Source organism: Dermacentor andersoni, chromosome 3 (genome assembly GCF_023375885.2).
Source record: "Dermacentor andersoni chromosome 3, qqDerAnde1_hic_scaffold, whole genome shotgun sequence".
Taxonomy (NCBI): Eukaryota; Metazoa; Arthropoda; class Arachnida; order Ixodida; family Ixodidae; genus Dermacentor; species Dermacentor andersoni.
Window position 1 is genome coordinate 167,016,063 of NC_092816.1, and position 6,000 is coordinate 167,022,062.

Below are 6,000 nucleotides of genomic sequence, written 5' to 3' on the forward strand. Positions count from 1 at the left end.
GATGACAATGGCATAATGCACACAGCAAGATGACATCATGATGGAATCATGAACCTGGTATGCTGACAAAATCAGATGACAATGGTGTCATCATGACATCAAAGCCAATGATGGAGATGGATTGTGCAATTCTGACTCCGAGATGCTGGCACAAAGTGCAATGGCATGACTGATGAAATAATGACGACTCATTTCACGGTATGCCGACGACACGGTCAACAGCATGATATGTAATGGCAAGGCAGTGAGAGTGATACTGAAAATGACACAAAGAGGATGAAAGGACAAAGAAATCGCAATGGCATTAGGGGATGAAGTAATGACATCATCACAGCGGCATGCTATAATGTCATCATGCTACGATGCTGGAATGTTGTAATGATGTGAAACCATTCTTACTGCTCTCCTTTTCTCACTGTTCATGCAAGAGGCATGAAGCAGTACATTCATTTACTGCCAACAGAAAGCAAGAACACTACAGTTACACATATCCGCACTGCATAACACACGGCCGCACAGCTGTTGCGTTTCAGAGGCAGTAAGTTGCTAGCTACAGCCCAAACACGGGGAACAAGCAAACCTGGGAGTACGCATATCCGTACTGCACGACACGCAGCCACTCAGGTGTTGCGTCTCAGAGGCAGTAAACTGCTAGCTGCAGCCCAAGCATAGCAAACGAGCAAAACTGGGAGTAACTGTAGTCCCACCACATGGAGCACAGTGACGATGCCGCGCCGTGCTGGAAGTACGCTCGTGAAGACTTTTTAGTTGTCCAGTGCGTGACGTTGCACGCGACGGCGAGCTCGCTGAATGTGTAGCAAATGGGCATTGCGATGGATGCCATAAAGTGCAATTTGCCTGTCCCGTGTGGCCTATCCCCTTGTGTACAGGGTTCTGCCGCCATCGGTCAGACTGCCGTCATCACTTGGCAAGACGTCTTCCTGGTCGTCGTCGTGAAGAAGCGGCTCGCTGGCGTCGAGACATACGTTATGCAGCACTGCACAAGCTGCGACAATCTTTTCAGCTACAGCGGGGCAATACTGCAGCGCATGATAATGCTGCAAGCAGCGGAACCGGCTGTTCATAAGGCCGATGCAGCGCTCCACCACAGGCCTCATCGACGCGTGAGCCTGGTTGAAACGGCCCTCCGGAGAGAATAGCGCCGGATGCCCCGGAGCCGGCGTGATGAGTCAAGGCATGATGAGTCAATGTGAGAAGGATTATCTCTGCTTGCGTAGTTCTGCACAACTTCCTGCTCAAGGAGTCCCGCACTTCCCGATCTACATACTGCCCTCCTGGAATAGCTGATCATGTAGACTGGCAGGGAAACATCAGTGAAGGCAGCTGGAGGGCCGAGGACAGCAGCAACAATGCACTGCCACCTCTGCGTAGCACAGGCTGTCACTCAACCAGGTAATGAAGTTTTCATGCGGCACGTTAAATGTATCCCTAAACATATAAAATGGGTGTTAGCATTACTCAAAAGTTCTGTAATAAAAGTGACGCATGCATCCCTTGTTGATGATTAACAATAGAAATGCGAACAATAATTGTTCTTGTGATAAGTGTGCACCTGTTTTAAATGTTCATATGAAAATCATTTTGTTACATGTGGTCTGCTTATATAATCTGTGACTATCATCTGTGAGGCTTGTCTAAGCACATCATCAGAAACACGTAGTGAAATTCTCGCTCCAATCAACACTGCCAAATTGCCTGACAACACAGTTCGTCTTGTAATCATTGCACACGTGTTGCAAATGAATAGAAACTTTTGCTATGCTATTGTCCTGCCTGCAAGTTCCTTGCAATGGCTACCAAGAAGCCGCGCTTCACGTGGAGGTGTAAAGAGCGGTTATGCTACAATGTGGTCATTCAAAGTTCACACTCAGTGGTTTTCTTCAAGGGTCAATATCAATAGCATTATTTTCACATAGGCAACCTATTGAATAGTGCATCAGCAAAGTACATGATTATGGAGAACTTCCCAGGAAGCGTGCAAAATCATGCCTTTTGGTAGTCCACTGCCTGCTACTGCTACTCCTGCATATGCATAATTGTGTGATACTTCTTTCTTAAGAACTGCCTACAAAATGCAGGACAACCTTGCCAAGTACTTCGTCACTGATGGCCACATCTCTTGGCTAGAGTCCATGATCATGGACAGAACGCTGTACACTGATGAGTAAAAAGTTTATTGGCATACTGAGGGTCCTTGTATGTGGTATCAGTGATGAAGCTATTTTTCACATATGTCCCTTTGCTGCTTCGTTCCATCACTTTCTCGTGCATAACTTTTTGTAGCGCCGTTATTGCGTCTATTTGCTGATGTGTATTAAGTAGATGCAGCTGTTGTGCGATTAGCATACTGAAGAAGCATGGTAGGTCTTGCGTTTCTTTCGTTGACTGGGATGCTTTTACTGTACGCAATTGATGTAGACACTCCGAGGCAATGTCGACATGTGACACTGATTGTGCAGATCTGAAAAAAAAAAAAAATGGTGCATACTTGAGCAACATAATCCTCACACTGTGTGTGCCCTTATCTTACCTGGAATCAGTGGTTGACATTCTGGGGATCTTCCGTGGCCTGTTCACCCAGAGGAGAAAATTTAAGTTTGCATTGTCAATCACAGGCTGTGCTACATCACATAATATCTGTGGATAGGATAGCACGCATGCATGCGGACTTTTTAAGTGATCCTAATGCGACTACTTGCCTTTGAGCATGAAACGCTGTATCTTAGTCTGTATCCCCGCTGTCTCTTGACCTGCAGAAGAAATTGCTGTTACCACATATAGATTGCACTGGACTTAAACATATAGAATGAAGTCAAGCTTATTTTCGGGGATTTTCAGGTCAGCACTCTTCAAAAGATTATACTCTCACCTATCTGGTTTGATGACTGCAAGTGTCACGCAACGTGGCGACAATCCTGCTCCAAAAAGCTCAACCATGGAACTTTCATCATAAGTGGGATCCTCCAGCTGGCTTGGCTCGACGACCTATGCTGCTTTCCATGCTTGTGCTTTGTCAATGCATGACTGGTGCTCTGTGTTACCATGTGTCATTCACCAAAAAAGCACACGAAACACTTTTGAGCTTCAAATATTCCTCACAGCTTTGTAGAATATGTGGGGGTTCCACTCTGCGTGCGGCTAGGGCTGAAGGCGAGCTCTGGATCTAGCCCCACGCAGTCGCTTCGTGGTACTCCCAACCCGTAACGCGGGAATCGCGACTACGCCGGGTTCGGACGAGTAAGGCAACTAGCGGTGTCAACGGTAACAACGTTTATTGCGACTAGCAATAGCGAACACTCGCAGAGGGACGTCCTCTCAGTAATAGTAGTAAAAGGTTTGCCTCGTTGTCTGGGTGGGTCAGACAAACGAGATCACTCATGGGATGTGGCAGGTGCTGTGGTTCAGGCGGTCCAAGGTGTCGGCGTCCCAAGAGAGCGAGTCTCTCCCGGTCGCGCGCTTTTATGCTTTTTTACCTTTTTGCGAGGGGAAGTCCTCCTCGCCCGCCTCCAGCTGGCTTGGCTCGACGACCTATGCTGCTTTCCATGCTTGTGCTTTGTCAATGCACGACTGGTGCTCTGTGTTACAATGTGTCATTCACCAAAAAAGCACACGAAACACTTTTGAGCTTCAAATATTCCTCACAGCTTTGTAGAATATGTGGGGGTTCCACTCTGCGTGCGGCTAGGGCTGAAGGCGAGCTCCGGATCTAGCCCCACGCAGTCGCTTCGTGGTACTCCCAACCCGTAGCGCGGGAATCGCGACTACGTCGGGTTCGGACGAGTAAGGCAACCAGCGGTGTCAACGGTAACGTTTATTGCGACTAGCAATAGCGAACACTCGCAGAGGGACGTCCTCTCAGTAATAGTAGTAAAAGGTTTGCCTCGTTGTCTGGGTGGGTCAGACAAACGAGATCACTCACGGGATGCGGCAGGTGCTGTGGTTCAGGCGGTCCAAGGTGTCGGCGTCCCAAGAGAGCGAGTCTCTCCCGGTCGCGCGCTTTTATGCTTTTTTACCTTTTTGCGAGGGGAAGTCCTCCTCGCCCGCCGGATATGTTTCCCTTTCCCGTGAGCCGCGTGGGGGAAGAGGGGTACGCGCGTCATCGGAGCGACGGAGAAAGGGAGGGCGCGTAGTGCCTCTCTCCCATGTCTACGCCGGCCCGTCCCGTCGCCATGTGCGAACGGGACGCCGCGGGCACGCGGGAGGAAATGGAGGCGGGTGCTCCCCACAAATATTGTTTACTTGAAATGAACATGGACTGTTGCTTTATTAAAGCAACGTAAAATTACATAGGGAAACTTGAGAAATAAGATCTTTCAGTGGAATTTTCCAAATGTGTGCCATGCAGTGATGAAAATACGCACTGAAGCCACAATACATTGAACTCGGTGCGATTTCAGTGCAGTTATTTGGTTCTGTTGACATACCGAGTCCATTTATCCTTTAAGGTGGTAAGACGAGCTGAGCTCGTGAAGCGCATAATTGCAAAGGAAGATAAATCACGAGACTAGCTCGTTCAGCGCTTCTTTGTTATCCGTGCAGATTTGCAGATTATTTGAGCTCCTGTAATGGTCTGCACTTCTTCCAGAAGATACGCATGCATTTTATGCTTCTATGTAACAGCACATATTGCGAGGACCTGCTGAAGAGTAATGTTGACAGTGCAGACTCCGTTTTGTTGCTTTCCAGCTCCATGAAAATGTAATATGTTTGTCAGGGGTCCTCCCTCCTCAAACATCGGATATAATGGTGATCACTCCCTTGGGACATATTCCTATGAGGTACTTGGCTGTATTGCTAGATTTGTACTGGGACCAAGTCTGACATCTTGGTTGCAGGGATGATGGCCATTCAAGCTTCATCTCAAAGCAGTTGACTATGACCGCAGCCTTCTCTCCGAATGAGTCAAAAAAGGCTTGAGGCATTGTACTCCTTATTGCATGCCTTCAGGGCCATGACATGAGAGCTTTCAGTCTTCAAAATGCAACATGTAGCCATTTATCAAATATCTGACATACGGTTGATTCTGATATGTTAAAGCGGTAAGCGAGGTCCTGGTATGGCAGGTTTAACTTCAGCTTCATTACGAACACAAAAAATTCTTGAAACTTTCCCAATGAGTTTTGTGGTGTGTGCTTAATGAATATCTCTAGGAGGTTGAACACAGCCATTAGAACTACAAAATTTGGAAGACCTGTGAGGAATCGCGCTTTGTTGAGGTCTTCACGCAAGGACACTTCCAACATTTCCATTTCCTCTTTTTGCTTTTTCACCGTGGCCAGCTCAACGGCTAGTTTGCCGTAATTTTTCTTGAGCAATTGGAAGTCTCTGCACATGAGCTCAGTTTTGGACTTCTGCCTCTGGAAAAAGAAACAGATCAACAGAATTGCCTGTCAGTATGAAACTCGGGACACAATAAAATTGAGAAACCTTTAGACTAACAAGCTTGGTAATCGTATGCACGCGAACATGTTGTTGTAGTAGACTCCAGAATGGGGCCCATTAGAGTGGGCTCATCAGGCTCTAGTTCCAAGCCTGTGGCATCCTCAGGTGGTGTTGCAGGCCTCATGGACTGCTTGTACACTGCAGCAGCATGTGGCTTATTATGCTGTCGCCGTTTACACCGCATGTAACGCGCGGATGCAACCACAGTAGTACGGTCATAACGGCCGTGGCCCAGCCGCAGACTCGGCGCCCAGTCTGGATTTTCATCATCCATCAAATTGGCAGGCTTCCCTTTGAAAGAACACACATGCAAATGCATTAACTGCACACATACTGTGTATTAATTGCAATGTAAAGCGCAGAGTTGGCAACCTACAGAGCTTTGACTAGCGCTTTCAGAAAAAGCTCGTCTGAACGCTGCCTGTAAACAATTGGTAGCAGGAAAGAGAAGCGGCCAGGCAAGTTAGCTATAAAACGGCGTAATCTGAAAACGATCCTACCTGTGACGAAGCCCAGCCACACAGCACACAGCCTGTG

The 6,000-nt window shown here is 47.6% G+C and overlaps 1 long non-coding RNA gene across 1 annotated transcript; it reads right to left on the reverse strand.

The window, feature by feature from the left end:
* Window positions 1–2,178: 2,178 nt before the first annotated feature.
* On the reverse strand, window positions 2,179–5,577 carry LOC129383084 (uncharacterized). Its single transcript, XR_008611021.2, has 3 exons — window positions 2,721–5,577; window positions 2,552–2,590; window positions 2,179–2,482 (listed from the first exon to the last, which is right to left on the reverse strand). It is a non-coding gene; the product is annotated as an uncharacterized lncRNA (long non-coding RNA).
* Between the last annotated feature and the right edge of the window lie 423 nt (window positions 5,578–6,000).